Here is a 24522-nt window from a genome sequence, read left to right as displayed (position 1 = left end):
TCAAATAGAATTACTGTAACACCCAGAAATTCCACTTACAGATATGTACCCAAGATAATTGAAAACAGATACAAAAACTTTGTACACAAAATATTCATAGTAGCATTGTTCACAATCATCAAAAGGTAGAAATAACTCAATATCCATCAATTGATGGATGGATAAACAGGATGCCTTCTGTGTAATGGAATAGCATCCAACCATAATAAGGAATAAAGGACTGATACAGGCTACAATAAGAACGAACTTTAAAACTTATAGTAAGTGAAAGAAACCAGATACAAAAGGCCATTGTACAGTTCTGTTTATATGAAATACTCAGAATAGGGAAATCCATGGAAACAGAAAGCAAGTTAGTGGTTGCCAGGGCAGGGAGAGAGGGGAAAATGTTGAGTGACTGTTTAATGGTTATGGGATGGGATGTCCTTTTGGGGTGATGAAATATTCTAGAACTACATAGTGCTGATGGTTGTACAATGCACAACATTGAAAATGTACTAAATGCCAGCAAATTATACACTAGAATGGTTTAAATGGTAAAACCAAAAATAAAAAATATAAATCAATGAAATATTTTACAAATTTTCAGGCAGTGGACAAACCAATCATACCTTGTTTTCTACATGAAATATATCTGCAAAACAGTAATACAATAGTTAGTGAGAATCATGGATAATAAGAGAGTACCTACTATGCACAATGTCCTAGTCTAAGTGTTTTGTGTGGATTTGCTCACATAATCAACATGACAACTGTATGAAATAAGTATTCTTCTACCTTTTTTTTTTTGATGTGAGGAAACTGAGGTACAGATTGTTTAAGTGACTTGCATGAGGTCACATACTTAATAAATGATCACTAAGGGATTTGTTTCTGAAATGGAAGTTCTTAACCAGGACCTTGTATGTCTTTGCAACAGAAAACAAGCCCAGATCCTACTTAGACCTGATTTCCGATGAGACATTAGGAAAGCTATGCAGCAGAATCTGCATCGCTGCTATGTCCTTACAGCTTTCTGTAACTGAGGTAGGGGACAGGCATTTCTTTGGAAGAGCAGAAACCCTCTGGCCTGAGCAGGATGTTAAAAGAGCAAACATGCTAGGAGTTAGTTGTTTATTTTATTATTTCTGTAAGCATTGTGGTCAATTTTACTTCCACTTCTGATAATAGTTCCTGTATATGTTTTTCAGTTATTGGTGAACTACTTTGATTTTCTCACCACATCTCTATATTTATTTGTGTCCTTATCAAGTGTTTTCTTTCATCTCTTGAATCAATGTTGAAATTTAAGGATAAATATGGTTGCTTTGTGGCATTTTAGGAGAGTATTGAAAAAAGTTTCTGAAAGCTGTTTAGTCAAGCCATTTATAAAAGGTAAAATAGAATTAAGACAGAATAATTTCAAAAAAATTAACCAAGATGAAATATGTCTAAAGACTAAAAATATACTAAAATGTTTCTTTCTGATCGAAAGAATGACTTTAGTCATAGAAAAAAGATGTTTGTATTTGGTAACTCCTTTTAGCTTCAAGGTGGCCTCTGATCAATAAATGGGAAATTTATTTATCCTGTCAAAAAACAAAACAAAACCTATTTCACCTATCAGTATCTAGCCCCTTCCTTTCTTTGTTTTTTTTTTTTCCCCTCTTGAAATATAAGTGCAAAGAGAACTGGAACTTAATCCCCCCTGTGTCATCAGTGGCTAGAAAAATATTTGGTACGTGCAGGCATTTGGTATGTTTTTGATGAGTGAATGAATCTACTTCTTGTTTCCTTGAATCCGTTATTTCTGAAAAAAAAAATAGAGGTAGTATAAATAAGAATATCTTCAAAACATTCCCAAATAAAAATTAAGAGATAAGAAATAAAAAAAAAAATCACAAATAACCTTAACACGGAGCATGATGTTGGAATACAAAAAGGAAAATGTTAATGCTTCAATAGAAATGTGAGCAAAAGATATAGAGGAATGATATAATAAATATATCTGTAAGATTAGGAGACTGATAAAATCTACAAACTCTAAAACATGTAGAAGGGCTGCCCAAAGTAGCAGAGATCAGCCAGGAGCTGCAGGGAATGAGACCCAGTGAGTACAGAAAGTTACTCATGTTAAAAAAAAAAAAAAAAAAAAAAAAGTTACTCATGTAGTAGAAATACAAAGTTATGGGCAGCCTGGGTGGCTCAGTGGTTTAGCACCACCTTTGGCTCAGGGCATGATCCTGGAAACCCGGGATCCAGTCCCATGTCGGGCTCCCTGCATGGAGCCTGCTCTCCCTCTGCCTGTGTCTCTGCTTCTGTGTGTGTGTGTGTGTGTGTGTGTGTGTGTGATGAATAAATAAATAAAATCTAAAAAAAAAGAATACAAAGTTACATCTTTTTTCTTTTTCCTTTTAAAAAGTATACGGAACTGAGGTGAGTAATTCTAAGAATTTAACTGACATACAGAACTGATCATCAGATGATAAACACTAGTATGGCCTATAAATTAATAAACATTTTGAATATTAGTCTGAACTAAAGATATGTTTGCATACATAAAATTAATCACTTTTTTAATCACGTCACAATATTAATTACTTTTTTTCAAGAGCAAAACATTGGAATGAAGATAAATACCAATCATTAGGGTGCAGTTTAAAAGAATTATGGTAAATCAGGGTATAAATATACAATGGACTACTATGCAACTGTAAATAAGAGAATAGGATAAATACTGATATAGAAAGAAGTATGAACCATATTCTTAAAAGTGGAAAAGCAAAAATTGCATGGTTTGTATTTTATGCTTTCCTTTATGGAATAAAGGGGTACATATATGTTTATATTATACATTCATAGATATATCTAAAAGACTATATACATACATTAATGTTACCTGCAAGGTAGATATGGTGGAAAGTTGGTAAATAAGTCACAGTAATGAGAGCAAGGTATTTTACTGTTTACTTTTTATTTATATTATATTGATTTAAAGACAACTTGTAAGACAAAGGTATTATCTACTAAAAAATTAAGTATTAAAAAATTAGAAAAATGTGAGCTATGTACAAATGCATGTTTTCAGGTCGAATGAAATAATATTCACATGTCTTTGTGGGATATTTATTATAACATTATTTGAGTTAAAAGATAATTAAAGATATATATGAATATTTATTGCCAGACACACACTGCACTACTGTTTATATTGATTAAATATTGGAATCATCCCAAATACTGTGAGGGGAACAGGGGAAAAAGTGAGATATTCAAAGTAGGATTCCATATACAAAATAAAAAGTTGGAAAGTATGCATGCATGCATATAAAGAATTAGAAGGATATTCACAAGTTGCTAATTGTGGTTCTCTCAGGGTAGTGTGCTGATAGGTAACTTTTATATTATCTGTAATCTCTAAAGTTCTTCTAAGAAATAATTACAGAAACATAAACTTTTAACATTTATTGAAGGATTTGAATGGGGCATGTGCTACATTCAGCTTTTAGTGGCCACAGTCTTCAATTTCTCAAAACCACAGGAGGTAGGTTTTATTAACCATTTTACAGATGGAAAATCTAAGGGTCAGGGAGATGGAGTAATCTACCCAATACTGCATAGCTAATGTCAGATGCAAACCCAGATCTGTTTACATTTAACATTCATTTCTTGATCATCCTGCTAAATAAGTTAATAAAACACTGCTTGTAATAGAAAAATACCTTTCCGGGCAGCCCAGGTGGCTGAGTGGTTTAGCGCTGCCTTCTGCCCAGGGTGTGATCCTGGAGACTGGAGATGGAGTCCCACTCAGGCTCCTTGCATGGAGCCTGTTTCTCCCTCTGCCTTTGTCTCTGCCTCACGCTCTGTGTCTCTCATGAATAAGTAAATAAAATCCTTTATAATAAAAAAAAAGAAGAAGAAAAATACCTTTCCAACTAGTTTTCTTTTTAAGTGGCAAATCTTTGACTTGGTTATCAGGACTTATGTTTTTGTGGGATGTAATAATAATGCTCAAGCATTCCCTGATAGTAATTTAAACAATCTTGTATATGTGAGTTATTTCGTGTTTTTTTTTTTTTTACAGTAGATAAAATATGTTAATTTGTGTAAATGGTCTTCTGGGTACAGATGCTCACAATGAAAGCAGACTTATCTTAAAAGCTGCTTGTCTTTAATTTGGGGCTTCTTTTATATGCATAGTTTATTTTTCTAATGCTGTCTCAATATAAGAATAATTTTAAGGAAGCATTTTTGGCTAAATGAAAGAAAAAACAGCTCTTGTGGCTTTGGTAAATATTAATGAGCTCGTAGAAAATCTGGTTACTGAAGTGTAGCACTCTCCTGCGATTTTTTTCTGCCATCTTGGCCCTTTGTGGGCCAAGCTCCTTTGTAGATTAGCAACCTGGTTTGTGTGTACTATTGTGAGTTCTGCTTCAGCTCCTTTGTGTGTGCTGACAGAAGCCTCACCTTGCTCTGTTATCAGGAATGTCTAGGCATCTTAATAATATATTGGATTTCAGCAAGAAAAAAGCAAATCACTCAGAAATAATTAATCTGACATTCATTTCAAAGCTTTATCACCAAATGGATAGTGTTCATTTCTGGTCATATATATATTGTCATCATTAACAAAGTGAAATCCAACTTTTATTAATTTTCAAGTAGGGAGAGGTTCAGAATTTGAATTATTTATGCCAATATTCATGCATGTTTGTGTAAAATTATTGTAGCACATATTCAATTTCATGTAGGCACTTTATTTTAGACAGTGTATTGTGTATACCTATCCAAACATTTTTAAAAATCATTCTTACTTCATAAGCAATATTTTTTTAATTGTGTTTGGCCATAGAGAACTCAGAGAAGATAATATTTGGCTTATTATTACTTCATTGGTCATCCTCTAAAAACCATGCTGTTTGGGGTGATATCACTATGTAAATCATGAATTTACCTATTTGCTAATCTTACTCTACTATATGCAATACTGAAATGTAAGAAGAATAAAAGAACTGTTCTCCCAATGACAGAATGTAGGAATGATTACAATTACCTAAAACAAATTTTAAAAAATCAAATCTGCCACACCTTTAAGAAATTCTCTATTAGTCCAAAGGATTATCTGATGCTTATAAAGAAATAATTTGACAAAGTAACATTTTCTTTTTAAGAATGAAATATTTGAGTCCAGTCATAGAGGTCATAGATTCACACTCTGTTTTTAAAAATAGGCCTATTGGATTAAAAAAAGTCAGGAAAAATCAAGCAGTTGTTTAAAAACATGTATTAGACAAGAAAAAATGTGTCAAATGCTTTCAAGAATTTTTACTGACCTGACATGCTACACTTCTTCATCTACCTTCACAGTTCAGTGTACATACATTATTACAATCATGAAAAAAAAAAGGAGTACAAGAATATAAAAAGAGTATTTGGAATCACAGAGAATTATCATTCATCTACCTTAAGATTCTGCCCCCAAACCTTGCTTACAGGTTGTTCATAGTGATTTGAATAAAGGATTTATGAGGCCCTTTTATAAAGCCATTATTGGAAGAATTTATCAGAGCTAATTTTGAGCTACCGTTATAGTTGGGTCATTTTTAGTTGTTTGTAAACAGAATGTGAATCTCATGAGAACCCATTTCAATAGTTTGAGAAAGAAGGAGACAGTGCCTGTAAATGATTTTCTATTGTGAGAAATGGAGCTGGATCTGACTGCTGACAGAAGTTTTAATAACTTCAAAAATCATAGCAATCTGAAGTCATTGTCACATATAGTGACTTTCTCCAAGGTTGCATTTGCAGTAAGTTGGAAAATAGACCTTTAATGAAAGTCTAGAAATGCAACCAGGATCATATGTAGCTTTGATTATTAACAGTTTTGAAATAGAGATAGAGATAATAGTACCTAATATAAACTATCATTAATTCACCTCAAAGTGTGTTCTATTTCAATTCATTTGTACCATGAAAATTCAACTTTTATTTTTTAAATGGTAAAATCATAATTGAAATCTGTACCACAGGCTAGATACATTGCTTTCACATGCTAAAGTGCTTAGTCCTAGACACTAATTCTAGGCAAAGTATTGAAAATAGATCTAAAATATTTAAACTACAACTTAAAGTTCTAAAGTAATGGAAACTTTATTTAAAAGCTTGAATTGTATTAAAAAGGAATCACGAAATGCCAGAGTTTTTGTTTTTGTTTTGTTTTGTTTTTGTTTTAATGGGCAGTTTCTCCAATGCAGTTCAATATGACTTACATTTAGAGATTTATTTAGATGTGGTTTCCCAAAAACATGTTACGGTAGTCAAATGATGGCCCTTCTGAGATCACAGTCCAATCCTTGGAATCTATGGATATTACTTTATATGGCCAAAGGGACATGATTAAGAACCTTGAGATGGGGAGATTATCCTAGATAATTTGGGTAGGCCCAGTGTAATTACAGGAGTCCTTAAATATGGGAAACCTTACTCTGTTATAGTCAGAAAGATATGAGACTATGGAAGAAAAGTGTAGAAAGATGCAACATTGCTGACTTTGAAGATGAAGGAAAGAGGTCACAAGTCAAGGAATATGGGCAACCTCCAGAAGCTTGAACATACAAGGGAACAGATTCTTTCTTCAGAGCCTCCAGGAAAAAACATAGTGGTGACACCTTGACTTTAGCTCAGTGAAACTGATTTTGGACTGCAGATATCCAGAACTATAAGAGGATAAATTTGTATTGTTTTTAAGTGTATGGAAATTTGTATAGCAGTAAAGTAGTACAGACATGAGGCTTATGTATGTAAAAAGCCACATAGGCATAAAGATAGATTTTGAATCTTTGAATAAAAATTATGTTAGTAAAATCATAGAAGCTATATTTTCAGATAAAAGTCTATTTAATTTGGTACTAAATGGATTCAATTTTTAAAACTTAAAATATAGAAGATTGTAACAAAATAACTATCACAGTTTATATTCTTATCTTCACACAGAGAGTAGGCCCCTCCCATACAGTTTTGAATTTGACCAATGGGACAAATATCAGAGATGGCTCCAGTAGAGGATTAAAAAAGTGCTTTTGCATTGGGCTTGCGCTTGTAGCTGCGACTTTTTGGTTCACAGTTTGAACCTCCTGGAGGGTGAAAAACATCTTGTAGGGAAGCCCCCACTAAAGCCTCTAACACAACAGTGATGTTATTGTAACCAAGCCCTAGCCAAACTGGTGCAGACTGGAAGAACCACTCACCCAGTCCACGGGATCATAAGAAGTAATAAATAATTTCTTTTAAATCACTAAATTTGGGGATGATTTGTTTTGCAGCAATAGATACCAATATAGTACATTTACTTTCTCAGGATGTAGGGTACATTTTATTTATTTACTTTTTTGTAGGGTACATTTTAGACATGACTTCCTCCAACAATGTCAAGTGGGTAGCGTTTAGATGTCCTACATTATATTTCTATTAAATCATTTGTAGTCTTTGATTTTCAGGAGGCTGTGCTAGAAATCATATCAGGGCCTTTGCAGGTATCTTGAAATGAATGAAGGTGAGGCACTTGACTTGGGTTTTTTAGCCTCAATCTTTTTTATCCATATCTTCCAAAATATATCAAACAAAAATTGATTACCAATGTTTTGTTTTTTAAAAGCTTTGTACCCTATGAATAGACTCAATGGAAAACATAATGTACTTATGACTAAGTACCTTCTATATTTTTATAGACCTCTGTGATATGCAGAGGTAGGGTTAGCTAAGAAGATGCCTTACCTTATTGAGACATTTGAATCAAGCGGTTGAGATCAGAGCTTTGTAAAAAGGAAACCAGAGATCATTTGGTTCCCATGAAAACTTATTACCAGGAAGTTTACTGAGAAGGTAGGAAACTTAGGAGGTGCCCCCCATTGTCTCTTGTATCCTAATTTCTAGAGCCCTGAAGGCTTATAGTTTGATTCTTATCAGATGATCTCTAAAATCTCTTCCAGGGGATCCCTGAGTGGCTCAGTGGTTTAGCGCTCCCTTCAGCCCAGGGCATGATCCTGGAGTCCCGGGGTCGAGTCCCACATTGGGCTCCCTGCATAGAGCCTGCTTTTCTCTCTGCCTGTGTCTCTGCCTCTCTCTCTCTCTCTGTGTCTCTCATGAAAAAATAAATAAAATATTAAAAAAAATAAAATCTCTTCCAGTTCTAGTATTACAATATCATGGTTATTCCATACATATTGGGAAAATGATATTTATTTCTGGAATACAGCAAAGCTAACTGACTCCTTTGGGGATGGCACACTGAATCTGTCCTCTTCACCATGAACTCAGTCAACCAAAATAACCATTCTGGCTTCCCAGCTGCTTCAGGTTTTCACTTCTAGGGGTCTGTCTTTCCATTTTGATCAAGGAACACCTGTGGTTGTCCTCTGTTGTGACCATCCATGGTTGCAAAATCATAATTTTTTCCTTTGAGAAGAGCTGGCATGTGAAAATTAAAAATTAAAATGGGATTTAATAGCACTTGTTAGTAAAAGAAATTTCTGGCACCTTTTTTCAAGGGTTTATTTTTTGCCAAAGAAATAGTTTGACCTAGGAGGGAGAAAAAAAGTGAATCTTATAACCCTATTTGGGTCAAAGTTGAAGAATTTACATTTTCTGAACCAATGTTTGTACTGAGAAGGGGTGTGTGTACAGTCTATAACATATAAGGATATTATAGCAACTATGCTTGCCTCATACATATCATTCTGTTACATTCATGCTTAGTTATTTGATTAGATAACTGTATTTTCCATGGCCTCATGTAAAATAATGAATCAAATGTACCCAGTGCTGGGACTAATTTGAGGCCTTTTGAGGATACTTTTCAAATCACTAAGGCATCAATGCACTACTACTCTGTGTCCTGAAAGAGTTAATGTAGGTTTCAAAAAGGACCTAATTTACTGGCCAGTGGTATCTTTTCATAGGAATTAATTGGCTTTTGTGGAATAGCCTTTCATCTTTCTGCTTTTTTGTTAATTCAATTGAATTTTCTTCTAATCTACATTGTTTCATTCTAAGTGCAGTCAGTCCCTCATTTTACAAACCATTCAATTCCAAAAAGTCATTTGTGAGTTGGTTATTTAGAACTTAGAAGGTATTTTTCAATAGAAAAATAAAAGCCACAAATTTTGGGTGTGTTCCCAGAATAGCCCACAGAAGCCAACTTAACCCATCACGTTCTCAGTTGTGGTGCTACTATCTAGTCTAAACAATATAAATAGCGGTTCATAGGAGGGTAACATGTTTTTTACAATCCAGCTTGAGAAGACTGAGGCTCATTCTTCTATAGCCAGCCTGTCAGTAGGGGTGAGGACTTTCCTGTCTTCATTCCTCAAACTTCAAATGATGTGAAGTTAGGACACAGCTCAACCTTAATCCAGCAACAATGATTTTTATTGTTTAGGTCAAGAGTTGGGGACAGGGGAGTTGTGCGATAAGGTTGAAGCATCAAGATAGAGGCTAAAGAGAATGTCAGAATTATTTGAGAGTCATAAGGATGTGGTGACACATTAGAATGTGGAGAGAAAGATTGAGAGCTAGGTTAGAAAACCATTGTCATTTTAGTAATGAAATGAGGGGTACCTGGGTAGCTGTCCTCTTGACCTTGTTAATTCTTACTCATCCCTGAACATGTATGTGTTTGTGCTCAAGGAAACCTTTCCTGAACATCTCCGCCATTTAGTCCATGCCATGCTCAGAGATAAAAGCACTCTTGTAGCATATTTTATTGTTGCTTTCTAAATTATTGTTTTACTATCTATTATCATATACCTAGGTATATACTCAACCACTGAATCCAGTGCCTACTATAGTGGCTGACACTCTGCAGGTCCTCAGTAATATTTGTTGTGAGCCATTAAGGAGCAGGAAGTATGTTTATCTATATGTAGGGAAGTCACGTTTAATGTCTACATTTGATTATTAAAAAAAAAAAAACTTAAGTGAGATACTAAGGAGATTAGAAAACTGTTAAATAAAAGAAATTGACCTAAATGTTTTGTTGCTGAGAATAAGGATGGAGTCTAGAGAGCCTTTATATTATTTCAAGTTTATATATTTTATGTAAAAATTATAGTTGTCTACCCCAATTCCAAATTAGTTAATGCTATTTCAACTTGAATTCACTTTAGATTTTCAAAGATGAAGGAGTTGCCCCTGGCTTGCTGCATTGAACAGAACACAATTCTTAGGCCAGAAGCAAGATTGGATGTTAAAAAGTCAGCATCTCTGTGCTCTATGCCCTGTGATTTTCTGGAATAGCTGAGAAAAAAAAAAAAAAAACTGGATATATTCACAGAAACCTTGGGTGTAGAAATTAATAATAATAGAACAAAATGGAACTTGGTTTTAATTCTAGCCACCCAAGTCATTAATTTAAGGAATTCATGCCATTCACAAAGGAACTATTTTAGCCAACAAATCTCTTGTGATTCCATTCATTTATCTTTACCTCTTTGGAGCTTGTCTTATTTGAACAAAGCTTGACATAGTGACACAACACTACTACATTTCAGCATTTTATCAGGGTCTCTTCATTTTACTTGGGGATAAATTGAATTATAGCCAATGCCACATGAAAAATAGAAATGCTACCATTTTGGAACATGTTTATCATGTACCATGTAATGAGAATGTGCCTACCACCCATTCTCTTGCAGCCATCAGAGATTGAACAAGTGCTATCTTGGCAATGAACTCAGACTTTCTCAGTGCAATGGTGATGGTTTGATATGAGCTGTACATTTTAGATTTTCTAATATATTAAAAAGAAAGAAATAAAGAAAATGTCCTTCAGGTACACTTTACCATCTCTCTAAAGAGAATATGATATTTCAACCATAGAAAGCTTCAAAGATTAATCTACTATATGATATTGCTTGGAACTTAAAAAAACAAATATAAAATAGGAATAATTAATAGAGTACTGTGCAGATTTTCAGTCAAAATTAAGCATAGGCATTTGTGACTAAATATGTAATTCAGAAAATGTCAGGAAAATATGAATTCTAAATTGTCTATTTTTTCAGATACTTCATTTTAGTAATATGAAAAATTTTTTTCATCTTATATAAGCCTACAAAGATTGATGTTTAAATTTAATTCTGACCAAGAATAAACATTTTCTTTTATTTTTTTTAAGATTTTATTTATTCATGAGAAACACACAGAGAGAGGCAGAGATAGAGGCAGAGGGAGAAGCAGGCTCCTTGCAGGGACCCTGATGTGGGACTCGATCCCGGGAGTGCAGGATCACTCCCTGAGCCAAAGGTAGATAGATGTTCAACCACTGAGCCACCCAGGTGTGCCAAACATTAATTTTCTAAGAGGAAGTGGTATCTTGGTGTAAATTTTATTATTGAAATAATTTGAAAAATATGAAATATTTATAACACATTTGGGTATTCTCTTGGTTTTGGAAATTATCTGTATTTTTTATCTTTTAATTTGATATTGTATGGAAGTCTAAATTTAGAATAAAAATTGCTGCATCTGTATTCTAATACTATAGAAACCTATTTGGGATTTTTTTTTAAAAAAACGGTTGATTTAGAGTACAGCATTAAATTACAGAGAATTTATACTGACTCTTTAAAAGTTAGGCAAAACTTGATATTTATCTGAATATTAATTCATGTTTCATAAAAATGTTAATTTCCTCAAATTTACTTAACTAGAATGCTAAATATTTTATCTACTATCATCAGAATTTGAAGTGTTCTAATTAGTTATTTTATAATTCATAAAAATAAAATATAAAATCTAGTCAATGTCAGAACTAATGTTATCTTTTAAAAATATTTAATTATAAAATAAATAATAAAAAATGAATATTATTGTGGACAGATACATCTTTTATTTACACTTGACCCTTGAACAGCAGAGGGATTAGGATTGCCAATCCCCTGAGCAGTGGAAAATCCACATATAACTTTTGATTCCCTAAAACTTCACAAATAGCCTACTGATGACAGGAAGCCTTACTAATAATACAAATATTACATATTTTGTATGTTATATGTTTTATACACTGTCTTCTCACAATAAAGTAAGCTTAGGAAAAAGAATACATTATTAAGAAAATCATGAGGATGAGAAAATACATTTTCAATAATGTACTGTCTTTATCGAAAAAAAATCCTTGTACAAGTGGACCTACGCAGTTCAAACTCCTGTTGTTCAAGGGTCGACTGTATTTCTTTTCATTTTAATATTATAATGTTTTCAGCATTCTATACTAGACTTCACATACAAAAGACAGAAGGTTTATTCTGTTTTTCCCACTAGTGAGGTCTTTGATTAAAGAATGGTAAGATCTTCTATCACTATAAATGACACTAATAGATGCTACCAAACTTTAATTTCACTTTACTTGAGTTTCATATTTATGGAAATAAGCACAGCATGAAGAAAAATTTATATTATTATCAGGAGCAGTGTACATGAACCCAACATTCTGGTCCTTTATAAGACCTGCCAACCTTACCCTTGACCTGTGTCATCATTAATATGAACTCCCATAACATATTACCTAATCTCTCTATCATATCTTCTATCTATCCTATCCTATCTTCCCTCTTTATTTTGGATAATCAGTTTCTTCCATCTTCTTAGGATCTTTCTGTTCCCATGAAAATCTCTTTTGGGTGTAGGCTTCAGCCATTTAGGACATATAAGCACGATGCCAAAAAAAATTTTAAAAAAATTAAAAAGCGCACAATGACTCATATAACTTCTCTCAAATCCATGAGCTTCTCTCACTACCTTGTCTCCAGATCAAAACTGATCTACACCAATCAGTGACCTGCATTCTTACTCTAGCATATAGGTTTTTAGTCAGCATGTCAGTTTTCTATTATCAAGGTAATGCTGCATAATAAACAATGATAAAACTTGAGGGGCACGCAACACTGTGTATTTGTTTGGTTTTTACATCTGTGCATCTGCTGAACCATTGGGCTCTGTTCCACAGTCTCTTTCTCCTGGGACTCATGAGCTAGACCAGGCATGTCTTTCTCATGAGGATAGCAGAAGTGCAAGAAGGCAAGTAGAAATGCTCAGAAACTGTACGCCATCAATTCTGCTTGCTTGCCTCCCCCCCCCCCCCTTTTGTTTTCTTTTGCCAAAGAAAGTCACTTGGCCAAATAAATTCAAATGGAAAAATGTATTCCACCTCTTTTAGTGAATGGAACTGCAAAGTTACATAGTAAATAATTTGGATATATGGGGAAGTGAATTGGGACCCATAACATGGTCTATCACAATAACCTTACCTGCCTGCCTCTCCAGTGGTGATAGGTATTATAGACCTTTGCCTTCTTTGTGAAATACCCTCTTTATCTGGCTTCTATGATGAAACATCCCCTTGATATTCATCCCATCCCTCTGCCTCAAGCTATTTAGTCTCTTTTTCCAGTCCAGCTTCCTCAAACTCAGTTGGAAGTCCTCAAGACCTAATTACATATAATCCAGGGTTCACAGACTCCATCACCACCAAAATAAAGATGAATCAGAAATGCTTGAAATTTTCTTCTGGGTTCCAGAATCATATATCTATCTACCTACTTTGTAATTCTTACAAGATATCTCCAAGATACCTGAAATTTGACCTAGATTTAAAGCATTCCTGTTGTTTTCTCTCATTCTACTCCAAACTTCTTCAGTGGTCCCTAATAGCTCAGTGATTGGCACCATATCCATCAAGTTATGCAAGGCAAAAAACTAGGAGTCATCCTTAACACTATTCTTTCATCATTAAACCCTGTTGCTTTTATTACCTAAATAGCTCTGGGATCCATCCATTTTGTTCTATCACTATGGTTCCTTTCTGATGTAATCCACCATCCTCTCTCACCTGGACCATGGTAATAACTTCTGAGCCTCATCCTTTCTTACCTCCATCTGATCTGTTATCTGCATTGCAGACAGAAACATCTTATTGAAAAACAAGTCTAGTTATTTCCCACCTTTAAAATGCCTTTCAGACCTATACAGTTTTGTTCTTATCTCATTCATGTCATGCTTAGTGTCTTAGTTTTCATTCTCAAGCACATAAATAAGCAAATAAAAAATCATAACATGAGGCAAATAATTTAGGTTTTGGGTTTTTATTTTGTAGGGTTTTTATTTGGAAAGTGGAGCCAGAAAGTAACAGTAAAAGAGTAGAGAAGGTGAGTAAGAAAAGAAGGAGAAGTCATAAGAGTACTCTACAGAGGTTGCTGCTATAGACAGTGGTGGCTTGATTCTACAAGACTTCTGGGAAGTATAAAGAATAGGACCTGTAACTCTATACCTGAGGGATAACAGCTAGTTTTATGTGTCTGCTGTTTCTTCATTGTTTGAGGATTGTATCCCCAGCATTTCAGAGTCATACTTGTGCTCTTTGCCTAATTACTTCCTACTCAACTTTCAGATCCCACTTTATTCATGTACCAGAAAACTCCAGCCTCTAAATAAAACAGGTCTTCTAGCCCTTCCAACAAAGCCGCGTGCCTCTACTATGTGCTGTTAACATACCATATATATGTCAGTTTATGGTCGCAGTGATGAATTTGCATTTTGCTATGGGATTATTTCACTAAAAATTTTCTGCCCTTCGGACTGCAAGCTTGAGAAAACCTGAGATCATGTCTGCTTTTGATTATCATTGTCTTGTCAGCACCAAAACCTGGACCTGGTGCATAAAATATGTTCAATATATTTTTTTATGAATGTATAAGTATAGGGTGTGTGTGTGTGCACACACGTGTGTGTCTCTGCATACACACATGTATATTTATAAAGCAAAACTGAATTATCAGGGTATAAATAGATTGCTATCAGTTTCAAAAAGTTATTTTTAAATTCAAATGTCCTGTTCTATTTTTATGCATTGCTTTCTTCAGTACTTATACAGTCAGATTATATGAAAAGAATTCTTTTTAGAAGAAATCATACTGAGAAAAAAAGAAAATATATTATAATACATCTTGATTGATCTGATAAGCTTACAGTATTGTTAGTACTTTTTTAAAGAAAGTTATTGCTACGCATTTTCTTTAATTATATAGAGATTTTGAGTTAAAAGGGTAATAACTAGATCCTAGAACACAGCCCTGTACAATCCTATACTCATCAGTGGAAGAGAGCACCATATTTGGCAATTCTGGGCAATTTGAGGATTTGAGTATTTAAAACTCTGTGTGTGTGTGTGTTTAGCCTCTAAAATATCATATCCAAATGCACATTTTTGCTTCTCAAATTCAGAGCTATTATTTTATAGCAGGAAACGTGTTGTGAAAGTAAATCAGTTTTCAGTCTCTGGCTTCATGCTGATGTAGGATAATAGCAACCAAAAAGGAAAAGGCAAGGCAGGTAGAAATCTACATAAATTATTTTAATGAGAATGTAATACTTCCATAAAGATAAACTACTAATAGTAAGTTATCCACATTCAATCTATTCTTTCCATTTGTCAAATTATCATGTTACACTTCACATCACCCAGCATTAATTCAACAAATAGTGGTTGAACACTTACCATGCAGAAGTAATATGGTGTCATTGGCAAATAGGCTGGACATGGTCTGCACCTTTATAGAGATTGTGATACAGTTGGCATTATATTATAAAAAATGCAAATACTTTCTCTGAAAACATCCATCATACACTGAACCTTTTTCTTTTAATTTCACTGAAGAGAAGCCAGAGCAATATGCTTCTGATTTGGTTTCAAGCCTCAGCCACTAAAGAGATAAATTGTGGTGAAAGGATTATTAAGATAGTGAATAGATGATGAAAGTAGTTGTATCTATGTCAATTAGTGGTTGCTGTCAATTAGTGGTTGCTTATATTCAGTTTCTCTCATTTGGGGAATGTGGAGAGGAAGATATTGAACGTCTAGTGGGCTTCAAGTGTTTCTTCTGATCTGGTAATTGTCACAATTATGCACAGGGCTATAAATTGAAATGGCTTGTAAGCCCATGAATTGAAGATGTTGGGGCCTTGAAGTAATTTCTCCAAAATTCTGCCCTATACTGCAGACATTGTGAAAAGTATTTTCTTTGGCTTGTACATATGAAATCAGGGAATATCTGCAATTCCAGGATATGCACACTCCTGCATGTGAGACCTTTGTAGATAAAGTAGACTTGTTTGAGGAATGCCAAAGGGATGGCAGACAGACATGAGCTTAAGTGATCATAGTTTTGGACTGAGTATGCAAAAGAAGAAGTTTCCTGGATTTTGTTTGTTTGTTGCAGATAAACATGTCATGATGTTTTTAAAGTCCCATGCCCCTAAAAATTGCTTATAATAAACAGGTGAAACCATCTTTGTCCTGAGAAAACTTTGGCTTACTTCCTATCAGCTGATGATTGTGTAATAATCAAGGTATAGATTGTGCCTTGGTGGAGTGGCAACTCTAGCACAGGATTCATCTTCTAATCTCTGTTTCTGAGATCATCCTTCAGAAATAGGATGCATGGAGAAACCAGAGTGTTGTGTACTGAAACAAATACCCCATCAGAGTGGGAGAGCCACCCTCTCCTTTTGCTCTTGGGTCATTTCAGATGAGGTCAGCTCAGGTGAGGTTCAGCTTAGCTATATTTTTTCCCATTCCCCCTCAGAGGCATTTTGGAAGAGATCACTCCATTGGGAACATTTCTTGACTCATATATTTAAGGATGCCACATATAATGTTTAAATGACACAAGTGCTTAACAGCTTCTTATATATGTGTTTTTGGTTATAAGTACAATGATCAGAGAATTGCACCCCTCATGAACAGTGACTACACCAAAATTTGATTAATAAAGTTCAGTAAATTTAGCCAATTTATAGCATACTTACCAGGAAAAGAGGACTTCATTTTTGGGAAAATTACCTAGGTTACTCTAGTTAAAGTGTGTTATATGAACATTATTGGTAATGTGAGTAAATCTGAAAAAGTAAAAATCATTAATAGTGAGAATACAGGTGTTCATTATGTTATCATTCATACTTTTCTATGTTTTGTCCCCTCCCCTTTGGAAAGAAAACCTAGTTCTAAGAATCTTCTTAGAGGCTTCTGGGTCAGCATGTATGAAATTAATAAGGAATAAATATCCCATCAATAGCAAGAGCCTTAAAACAAATAAAAGAGAGATTGTTATATTCTAAACATAAAATTTGTTATATGTTATAGCCAGTTAACTTGCTTTTGTTTATCTAAGATTTCTTTTATTCAAAAGTGATTTCTTAAGGCACATTAGTATCTAGGGTCATTAAAGAAGGCTTAATTTTGTTAATTCATTCTGTTTTCTAAATGCATTGCCTGTGTCCTTGTCACTTTCCTATAATCCTTCAGGATTTTTCAATTTCCTTAGGACAAAATAAAGGATCTTAGTGGGACCTTTATGGCCCTACATGATTGGCCTCTATACAAGTCATCTCTTGCTCACTAAACTTTAGCCACCTTGGCTCCATCAGTTCCTGAAATATATAAAAAAAATTTCCTACCTCAGGGCCTTGTTACTTTCTATATATTTCCTAGGTTACACTGAATAATTGATTCCTTCCCTTTCTGGTAAAGCTTAAGTATACCCCCTTCTCAGAGTGGCTCTGTCTGACCACCAATCCAAATTTTATATCCCTTGTTATTCTCATAATATCTGTTTATTATCTTTATTGCATTTAACACAGCCTGTGGTTTTTAAAAAATGAATCAAACTTCTATTAGGTTATGAGCTTCATGACAATAGGAACCTTATCTCCTTGGAATTAATAATTTTCTTTCTTTTTTAAAAAAAGATTTATTTATTTATTTATGATAGACAACGGGGGAGGGTGACAGAGACACAGGAGGAGGGAGAAGCAGGCTCCATGTCGGGAGCCCGACGTGGGACTCGATCCTGGAACTCCAGGATCGCTCCCTGGGCCAAAGGCAGGCGCCATACCGCTGAGCCACCCAGGGATCCCCAGAATTCATAATTTTCTTGCATAGCAGGTGATCATAAAAATTAGAAGGGATTAATTTCAGCTGTGTATTGAAAACTTGTCCATCCCTTTTACAGTTACTGATTGACCTGTATCCCCAGTCTTGATCTTATAAAGCTTTAGCCCACATGCTCCCAGCTTTATCAAGACATTTCCAACAATATAAAAAGAACAGAAAGACACTGTTTAAAATATGAATCTTGACATTATTATACTGTTTTATAAATTTATTGTAAAATATGACATTTTAAAATTAAATATCTGAAAGAAAAAGAAAGTTCTCTTTCATAGTTTGGTTTACTTCATTTATTATTCTTATCATAATGGAGATAAAGAAGTAATACGAAGCTTTAGGACAATTTAGCAAATGAGTTATATAGTCAGGATTTTAAAAGGAAGTCACTTTCAGTGACAGAATAGATTAAAAGTTTAATTTATTATATTTTATTTTCTGTGAAGCAAGTTAAAAAAATATAAAAAAGCACTGTTAGATAAATCTGAGATTGAAAGCCATAATATTCTGAAATGTACCTAGGGAATTCAGAAGAGTAAACTTCAGTTAGTTTCAAGAAATTACAAAGTACCAATTTGTACAATAATGTTATTTCTTGAGTACACATCTTATTAAAGAAAATAGATCCAATATGACTCTTTTAAAAAGCTGTATATAAACTTAGCCAATTTCATATTTATTAGGAGAAAAAATAAGCATAGAAATTTCAATTTTCTAGTGCCTTGTTTTTGTGTATGTTTTTGTTTAACCAGGAGGTCACTTGTGCCACTGGATTTACATAGCATTAAGCGTTACTTACTTCAGTATTTATAATATCATTATCCATTTTAGGATAATATCAACACTTGTTTATTGTAGAAAGCAGAAGTAATCTACTTAGATTGTTCAATGGCAATTTCATACCCAGAATGCTTCCCTGAGCTTCACTGCTTATTAAAACATGAAGTCTTATATTTCCCTAGCCATATTAAGTAGCTGGATCCAGACATGGGAATTGGTGATGCTCAGTATTTTCCAAAACATAGACTGGGAATTAATATTTATGTATGATTTACTAAAAGATAATTAGTCCATATATTATTATAGATGATCTAACAGTTTATGACTAAATTCACTGGAGGACCCATTTCCTTAACAGCACTCTAGTAGCTCCCATGGAGCTGGTTTTATCCAACTAAGCTTTGAAGGTTCATCTACTTGTTTGGATAATATCTACCCCAGCACTACAGATTATGTCATTGAGATTGCTCTAAGAATGTAGTTGAAGATGCTGAGGATCACTTAAGGATTTTAGTATCAGAAATAGTTGCTCTTATTCCTGAAGAAGTTCCATTAGGCTAGTTTTTTACTTTGTAAACATGGTGAATCTTGTAATTGAACATTTTTTCCTCTCTTAAATTAGCTTCTAGAACTCTAAGAACCAAATCTAGCGGCCCACTTATATCCAAATATTTCATGGCATATATCTGTGTATGAATCTACCTATTTTCTCCATCTTGCTTTCCTTTCCTTTAACTCCCTTTTCTTGTTTATATTTAGTTCATTGCATTTTGGTTGATTAAATGTTTTCTGATAAGCAGACTTGAACCTCTTTTTAAAAGTAGGTGAGTTATTAATGCATTATTTACTGCATGGATTGCTTGCCTGGATCATTGTAATTTTCAAGTCATTAGAACAAAGGAGAATTTATAGAGAATTTTTTATATACTATTGGGCATATCAAAACTAGGCTTTGGGAAGGTCTTACACTCTTACTATATTTTTATATCTTATATTTGAGTTAATTTTCTTAAACATTTCAACTGTAAAGGAAACTGATAAGAATTTCAAGGATAAAATAAGCATGTATGGTTGCATAACTCAACTAGTGTGAAAATTAATTAGTGGTTTTAGAAAAGCATCTCTAATATTTAGTTTTATATTCCATGGCATAATTTCCATAGCAATATCATATGCTTTATCCTTATATTCGGTTTCTAGCATACAAAGAGATTGCATTTTAAAAGTATATTTATAAATTAGTTATTTAGAGCACAGAATTCATTTTGATGAACAATTTATTTCTAAATGGGTTAGGATCTTAGGTTAGCCCATAAAATTTGTTTCACTCATAGTGTAAAGGAAATAATTTCTAAGAGACTTTGCAGAAAAAGAAAACTATTTTACATTTTAAAATAGAAAAAAAAAAGACTAAGAATTTCCTTATTTCAGTTATGAAGCCCAAGACAAAAGTAATATAATGAGAAGATCAGGATGTGGATACAAAATTTCATGTAGATTCTAGAGAGAAATTCTGGTTATACTTAAAAGCAGTAGGATTCATTGTGCTGTGCAATTTTGCTTCACAATATATGAGTTTTCTCTTCTTTCTGTCAATATAGCATTAGTGGTAGATACTTTTTTCATTTATCAACATGATTAAGTTAATTTTTGCCTTGAAAATGGAATGGGTAATAGAAAAGAGAAGGAATTAATGATAGAATAGGTGAATTGATATTCCTGAGGTAACCAGATAAGAACTGGAAACACAAAAAAACATCTGATAAAGGGAAAGTTTATGGATTTGAGGGAAATTTTCTGAGGTAGCACCAAATGAGCCATGAAGTACTGAAGTCCTAAGGGATGTGGAGGGTTCATGAATTGTACAGAACTCTTAAGGGGAAAAATAAGAACTGCTGAGAAAGAGATATTGGATTACTCGGATCCCCATGTTGCCAGGAGAGTTGGGGGCAGGAGAGAATGAGGGCAGGGAGGGTCCTGAGCAGATGGCAATTTCTTTATTTCAAGGTATTGGCAAGTTGAGTATTTATAATCTTGGAAGTGCTCATACTTTTAAAATTTTATCTCTAACATACTGTGCAGGTATTTTGTACCTTAGTATACAGAAATTATTCAAAATTGTATTTCAAGGGTAAGGTACTGAACCTGGGGCAAAGTGCATAGTAAAGAATGAATTAATGTTAGTTCTTATTATTTTCTGGCATTTAATACAATTGTGAATGGAAATTATTTATATTCACTATTTATTATTACAGATGTGGCCCTTATATATCTTTTAAAATAAAATACAGAGAGGTGGTTCAAGATGACATTGTAAAGTTACCTGAGTGGCTTACTTGGTTGAGCATCCAACTCTTGATTTTGACTCTGGTCATGATCTCATAGTCATGAGATCAAGCCCCACACTGGGCTCCATGCTCAGCTGGGAGTCTGTTTGAGGTTCTCTCTACTTCTCTCTGTGCCCCTCCCCGTGCTCTACGTATTCTCTCTCTCTCTCTCAAATAAATAAATCTTTTTTTTTTTTTAAAAAAAAGGTGACATTGTTGAAAGATGCTGAACTTACCTCCTCCCACAGACATTACAAATATACAGCTGTATATGGAACTATCACTCTGAAAAAAATCCCTGAGAACTAGTTGGATACCTACTCCACAGCAAAGGATAAAAATGCCACATCAAGAAAGGTAGGAAAGGCTGAGATGTGCTCACCACCATCACCCACAGTGACCTATAATCAGGAAGGATTTCAAACAACAACAACAAAAATATAAATATAACTTCTCCCTAAGGAGCAAGGGTTTGTATCCCACATGGCATCCTAACCCTTGGGTCCTACACAAAAGGGACAAGCCCTCAAAACATCTGGCTTTGAAAACCAGGGAATTATATTCAGGGGAAACCTAGGGCTATAGGGAACTGTTTTCATTCTTAAAGGGGTTGTGCACAGACCCACTCTCCCCAGGACTCAGTACAAAAAGCAGCACTTTGAAAAGAGTCTAGATATAGGTGAAGGAAATCGCTAAACCTAAAGCTTATGCCAGAGGAGCAAAGGTCTATCAAGATTTTCTCTGGGAACCAAACACTGGCAGATGACATTTTTATGGGCTCTGTCTACCTTGCTGGTTCTTTTGAGTGTGAGTTTTGTACAGTTACTCCAACCATCTAATAGCAGCAGGTGAGCAGACCCAGCTGCTTGAATGATAATGCCAGATGTGGGTGAGCAGCACCACCTCCCCATGTGCCACTTAGGTGATACTGCTAGGTGCAACATGCAAGTAGACCTCCCCCTCCCACAGCATATGCTGCATGGACACATGCCCTTGCCCCATGCTGCTCACATGGTACCTTCACACCTGATGGGCAAGCACCCCTGCCTCTCTCCAGCAGCACCAGTCACATGACCCAGCCAGAGCCAATGGGTGCATACAACCCACACAGAGAACACCTCTTGAGTGCCAGCATTGGGTAATTAGGGGGATTGGATTTCTGGACCCCACTGGTGGGAGAAAATCAAAAGAGCCTAGCTTGAGAGATAACCAAGAACTAGAGGAGGGTTAAAAAAAAAGTTTCATCTCCTACATAGAGCCACTCCTTTAAGACAGGAATAGATAGGTAATTTGCAAAACAGGCAGAATCAAACAGAGAGCTTGGGACTCTCTCTCTCTCTCTGCCCCTCCTGTGCACACGCTCTCTCTCTCTCTTATTTATCTTAGAGAGAGTACACACATGTGTGGGGGGCAGGGGCAGAGGGAGAGGAAGAGGGAGAATCTCAAGCAAACTCCCTGCTGAGCATGGAGCCTTAGGTAGGGCTCAGTATCAGGATCCTGAGATCATGACCTGAGCTGAAATCAAGAGTTGGACACTTAACTGACTGAGCCACCCATGTGGTTTCAGTCTTTTAAAATTTATTTTAAAATAAAATAAATTCAGTCTTTTAAGATTTATTTATTTTTTAAAATATTTTATTTATTCATGAGAGACACAGAGAAAGAGGCAGAAACGTAGACAGAGGGAGAAGCAGGCTCCCTGCAGGGAGCCTGATGTGGGACTCTATCCCAGGATCCCGGGACTATGACCTGAGCCAAAGGCAGATGCTCAACCACTGAGCCACCCAGGTGCCCCTAAATTTATTGAGACTATAAAAATACCAGTGGTATTATTCACAGAAATAGAACAAATAATCTTAAAATTCCTGTGGAACAAAAGAACCCAAGTAGTCAAAGCAATCTTGAGAAGGAATAGAGTTTCACACTTGCAGATTTCAAACAATACTACAAAACTATAGTAATCAAAACAGTATGGCATGGCACAAAAAGAGACATAGATCAATGGATCAGAATAGAGAGCTTAGGGGAAAAAAAAAAACCCTACACATATATTATCTATCTATGACAAAGGAGACAAAATATACAATAGGGCAATCTCTTTACTCTCTTCAATAAATGTTGTTGGGAAAACTGGACAGCTACATGCAAAGAATGAAACTGAACCACTATATTGCACCATATTTAAAAATAATAACTCAAAAAAGATTAAAGTCTTGAGTGTAAGATTTGAAACTATAAAACTCCTAGGAGAAAATATAATGCCTTGACAGTGTTAGTGATTTTTTTTTTTTTTTTGGACTTAATTCCATAAGCAAGGGCAACAAAAGCAGAAATAAACAAATGGAAATATATCAAACTAAAAAGCTTTTTATGGTGAGAAAGAACATCAACAAAACAGAACAGCAACCTACTTGAAAGGGTAAAAATATTTGCAAGTCATATATCTGATCAGGGGCTAGTATCTAAAATACATAAAGAACTCATACAACTCAATAGCAAAAAACCCCAAACAATTCTACTTAAAAATGGTCAATCTGGACAGATTTCTGAAATCATATATATATATTTAATATCATATATATTGTATATATCTAATATATAATATCACATATATATAATATTCATAAAAGAATGAGATGTTGCCATTTGCCACAACATTGAGGTATTGTGAGGATATTATGCTATGTGAAATAATTCAGGAAGAAAAGTCAAATACTATATGGTTTCACTTATATGCAGAATTTAAAAACAAAACAAAAGAATACAAACAAAACCAAACCAGATTCGTAGGTACAGAGAACAGAATGATAGTTGCTAGAGGAGAGGGTATTTGAGGGATAAGCAAAATGAATGACCTAAAATACAGGAAATTGTCATATATAACTATGAAAATCATTGACAGAATTCCCAATAAATGTTTGCTGAGGGTTGACTTCTTTTTGGATGCAATGTATTGAAACATTTCCATTGCTGCATATTACTAACAGTCTAGTCATGATGTACAAGGAATGACAAATTCCTCATAAAATTCCCAGCACAACACTTACACTAGTGACTGTACTCCATTTTTGTTGAACACTCAGAATTTTATACATTTATTTTGGTAGGCTTACTGCCCCCTCATCCATTTAGTCCTTATCTAAACTTGTTTTTTATTCCCAAGATCCTCATTAGGGGATAGTTGCTTCAGCTCATTGATATGCTAGAGTAGATCTTAGAGTCCTGACTCCTCACACTTGTTCTATATTCCTTAGGTTCCTCTCCTGGAGTGCATTTTCCCTGACTGCTTTTTAAGGCCACAAATCTGAAATACCATTTATACTTGATAGAGCTATAGATGAGCTTATTTTGAAAATGCTCTGGCTGCCCTTGGGTCTTAGGTACCCTGCTTTAGTTCCTACACACAAACCTATATGCTCCTTACTTTACAGCTTATAA

At 34.5% G+C, this 24522-nt stretch overlaps 1 protein-coding gene and 2 long non-coding RNA genes across 10 annotated transcripts in view; 1 reads left to right on the top strand and 2 right to left on the bottom strand.

The window, feature by feature from the left end:
• The window catches only part of MACROD2 (mono-ADP ribosylhydrolase 2), a 1919734-nt gene that overhangs the window by 694621 nt on the left and 1200591 nt on the right, over positions 1 to 24522 (top strand). The window lies entirely within an intron of this gene.
• Positions 1 to 24522, bottom strand: part of LOC144297916 (uncharacterized) — a 141159-nt gene that overhangs the window by 115882 nt on the left and 755 nt on the right. For 2 of the 5 annotated variants that reach the window (XR_013364853.1, XR_013364849.1), the window contains exon 2: positions 15530 to 15734. The exons of 1 other annotated variant lie outside the window; for it this stretch is intronic. This is a non-coding gene — a long non-coding RNA (uncharacterized LOC144297916). Of the gene's footprint in view, positions 1 to 13283; positions 13746 to 15529; positions 15735 to 24522 lie in introns of those variants that run through there. 2 more of the 5 variants (XR_013364850.1, XR_013364852.1) reach the window with 2 other exon arrangements.
• LOC144298790 (uncharacterized) lies at positions 1100 to 5413 on the bottom strand. Its single transcript, XR_013365673.1, has 2 exons — positions 5313 to 5413; positions 1100 to 1789 (listed from the first exon to the last, which is right to left on the bottom strand). It is a non-coding gene; the product is annotated as an uncharacterized LOC144298790 (long non-coding RNA).

This window comes from Canis aureus, chromosome 26 (assembly GCF_053574225.1).
Source record: "Canis aureus isolate CA01 chromosome 26, VMU_Caureus_v.1.0, whole genome shotgun sequence".
In the NCBI taxonomy this organism is placed as follows: Eukaryota; Metazoa; Chordata; class Mammalia; order Carnivora; family Canidae; genus Canis; species Canis aureus.
Note: the sequence above shows the minus strand (reverse complement) of the source record. Positions and strands in the feature narration are given on the sequence as shown.